The sequence below is a fragment of the Prenolepis imparis genome, unplaced genomic scaffold (assembly GCF_030444845.1).
Source record: "Prenolepis imparis isolate NDT839.2.m4 unplaced genomic scaffold, iyPreImpa1.0 SCAF_6, whole genome shotgun sequence".
In the NCBI taxonomy this organism is placed as follows: Eukaryota; Metazoa; Arthropoda; class Insecta; order Hymenoptera; family Formicidae; genus Prenolepis; species Prenolepis imparis.
The window spans coordinates 19,903,422-19,907,405 of NW_028141164.1; the positions used below are offsets into that span (position 1 = coordinate 19,903,422).

The following is a 3,984-nucleotide window of genomic DNA, read 5'->3' on the forward strand; positions in this document are numbered from 1 at the left end:
ACTGGTCGCAGCCTCTCAAAATGCTCGCGCAGCGTTCCGACCAAGTCGGCGGCGTCGTCCTCGTCGTCCGTCGGTCGCCGATCCAGGAACTGCCCCGGGATCCTTAATGTTTGGCCGTATACTAACTCGGCCGTGGTCACTCGCACGTCGTCCTTCCATGCTGCTCGGATCCCGAGCAAAACGGTCGGCAGCACCTCGGTCCAGCGGCTGTTCTGCTGGCACTTGATCGCCGCCTTGAGCTGGCGATGGAATCGCTCGACCATCCCTTTCGCCTGCGGGTGGTATGCCGTCGTCCTCACATGTTGCGCTCCCGTGAGCTCGCTCAGCCGTCGGAAGAGGCCGGACTCAAACTGGCGTCCCTGGTCCGTCGTAATTCGAAGGGGTGCCCCGAATCGGCAGATCCATCCTTCATAAAATGCTCTCGCGACCGTGTCCGCCTCCTGGTCTCGTAATGGGAACGCCTCCGGCCATCGTGTGAAACGGTCCACACACGTGAGACAATATCGCTTGCCCTCCGAGACTGGCATCACGATGATGTCCAGATGGACATGCTCGAATCTGCTGGATGGAGTCGCAAATTTTCCTAGCGGTGCCGAAACATGTCGCGACACCTTGGACCGCTGACAGGGGACACACGAACGAGCCCAGCTGTGGCAGTCAGCGTTCATCGACGGCCAAACGTAGCGCTGTGCCACGAGTTTGCCCGTCGCCTTTATTCCTGGGTGCGCCAGATTATGTACCAGATCGAATGCGGCCCGACGAAAAGGCCTTGTCAAAAACGGTCGTGGCGTTGGCGTTGCTGTGTCACAGTACACTTCTATCCCGCTTCCGGGGATCTCCACCTTGCTGAGCTTCAGCCCGGACTCTCGCTGCAAGTACCTCTCGAGCTCCTCGTCACTCCCCTGCGACTCTGCCAGCGCGGCGTAATCCATGGGAGAACGGAGCTCCTCGATCCTCGACAGTGCGTCAGCCACGACATTCTCCTCACCTGTCACGTGCCGAATGTCGGTGGTAAATTGTCCGATATAGTCCAAGTGGCGAAACTGGCGCGGCGTACTCTTCTCGGATTTCTGTCGAAAAGCGTAAATTATCGACTTGTGATCCGTATATATCGCGAACGTGCGCGCCTCCAGCATGTACCGAAAATTCTTAACCGCCAGGTATATCGCTAACAGTTCTCTATCGAAAGCGCTGTATTTCGATTCGGCTGGGCTTAGCTTTTTCGAGAAAAAAGCCAACGGTTCCCAGCCGTCGCTGCCCCGCTGTTGTAAGGTCGCGCCGATGCTCTGTTCGGACGCGTCGGTAAACAGAGCGAGCTCCGCGCTCATCCTGGGGTGCCTCAAAAGAGCGGCTTGGGCCAAACTTTCCTTTGATGCTTCGAATGTCCGTTGAGTCTGCGACGTCCACGATACCGGTGTCTTGCCCTTAACGTTGCCGCGCAGGAGGTCATTCAGTGGCGCTAAAATCTCGGCGGCTTTTGGCAGGAATCTTCGGTAAAAATTTACCATGCCTAAGTATCTCCGGAGATCTTTCGCTGTCTTCGGCATCTGAATCGCGCGGATCGTCTCCACTCGCGCCGGCAGCGGCCGAGTTCCCCCGTCGGAAACTTCGTATCCGAGGAACTGCACCTTTGATTGGCCGAATACGCATTTCGCGGGGTTGATTATTACCCCGTATTCTCGCAGACGCTCAAATAACGCTCGCAGGTGATCGCGATGCTCTTCCTCCGATGACGACGCGACGAGGATGTCATCTATGTATGCGTAGCAAAATTCGAAGTCGCGCAGAACCTCGTCTATAAATCGTTGGAACGTCTGCGCCGCGTTACGTAAGCCGAATGACATGTACGGAAATTCGTACATGCCGAACGGTGTGGTGATCGCCGTCTTCGGGATGTCCCTCTCCGCCACCGGAATCTGGTGATATGCCCGGACTAAATCCAACGTGGTAAAAATCTTCTTCCCGCTGAGGGCTTGGGCGAAGTCCTGAATATGTCGCACCGGGTAACGATCCGGGATCGTCCGCGCATTCAGTGCCCTATAATCCCCGCAGGGCCGCCACTCTTCGCCCTTCTTTGGCACCATGCGCAAGGGACCCGACCTACAGCTCTTCGAAGGTCGCGCGATCTCGGCCTCCACCATCTTGCGAAACTCTTTCTTCGCGGCCGCCAACCGATCCGGAGCGAGTCTCCGCGGCCTGCACGCGACAGGCGGTCCCGACGTAGTCTCGATATAATGCCGCGTAGCATGGATCGTGACCCCCCCGGACGCTCGTCCGGTCTCGCGATATCCGAGTACTGCTCCAACAACCGGTGGTACTGCGTCTCTCCCGTGATCGTTTTTACACTGGGTGTATCGCATCGGATCCAACGCCCGTGCGCGGTCAAGCTCGTCACCTGGTCGACGAGACGAGAACCGCGCAAATCCACGAGGAGCCCGTAATGCGCGAGAAAATCGGCGCCGATTATCGGTCTTGAGACGTCCGCAATCACAAACTACCACGAGAACGCCCGCCGCAATCCAAAATTCAATGTCATCGTCTCGGTTTCGTAAGTAAATATCGGTGTGCCGTTAGCGGCCGAAAGTTCGTAGGTCGATCTCTGTCGTGGCCCTCGAACCATCTTCCGAGGATACACGCAGAGATCCGCGCCCGTGTCAACCAAAAAAATCACCTTTGTATTCACGTCGGTCACAAACAGGCGTCGCGTACCGTGGCCTGAGTCGCTCGCCGCCACTAGCGACCGGCCCCCGCGTTTCCCTGCTGCTGCATCGAGCAAGGCGCCCTGCACTGTCGGGCATCCGGCCCGAATTGCCAGTGATACCAGCATACACCACTGGCCGGTGGACCACGGCTTCCCGATCGCGCACGCGGGCGCGAACGCGAACGCGAACGCGAACGCGGACGCGAACGACGTCGGTCGTCATCGCGATCTCCTTGGAATCGATCACTGCCGATCGCCTCGATCGACTTGCGAATCGCCGTCAACTGCTCCGTCATCTCTTGCTGCATCGCCAGCCGCATCTGCGCCAGCCGCATCTCCATTCTCGCCTCCAATGAAGCAGGGTCACTCGTGCCTTGACCCCGAGGCGTCGCAAATCTGGTCGCCTCCGCCACCTGGAATATCGGCGCCCGGGTCGTCTCGACTATCGCGTCCGCGATATCCGCCAATTGTTCGGGCGTATCTGCCGTGCGCGTTATTAAGCGCGGCTGAATATAAGCCGGCAGCCGACTCAACCAGACCGTTCGCAATACCTGGTCGCCAACTACGTTTCCGGCGAGACCACGAAGGTGCCGTAAAAATTGCTATGGCTTTCGGTCGCCGATCTCTTCGTGCTCGAGGAGCCTCCGGGTCTTATGCTCCTGCGATAAACTCAGTCGTTTAACTAGTTCAGATTTTAGTGTTTCATACGCGCGTTCCGCAGGCGGATTCATTATAATGTCGCGCACTTCGATCGTGTAACGCGGTCCGATGTCAACGCGTAACCGAATTTCGTTGCGTCGACCGTGATCCCGGCGGCTTGGAAACTCCGGTCGACAATACTAAACCAGAGTTCAGGATCCGACGCGTGAACTCCGGCATCCGCATGCCCACGCGGCTCACCTCGGGGACAGGCAAAAAGAAACCTGGTGGCTGCTCAAATCCTGCCGGCTGCATCCCGAGCGGGTGCGGCTGCACTCCGTGGAGTAGCGGCTGCTCGAGTGCTCGTGCTTCATGCTCCACACGCGGTGCGGTCACTTCGTCCAACACGTTTTATATATCTATTATTTGTTTATTGAAAAATTATTGTAATTACCAATCGGGACCCTAAATTTTAAACAATAACTCCCCTCTCTGTCCCGATTGAAGACCTCCGTACTCATGTATCACCCGCGATCCATACTCACTCACTCATACACAGGCGCATCTATTTCTTTTCTGACTTGGAGAGCAACACTATTAGAATAAGGAATAATAATAATAATATATATGTGTAATAATTCCGA

At 56.7% G+C, this 3,984-nt stretch overlaps 1 pseudogene; it reads right to left on the minus strand.

The window, feature by feature from the left end:
* Nucleotides 1-2,733: 2,733 nt before the first annotated feature.
* On the minus strand, nucleotides 2,734-3,751 carry LOC145937960 (uncharacterized; annotated as a pseudogene).
* Between the last annotated feature and the right edge of the window lie 233 nt (nucleotides 3,752-3,984).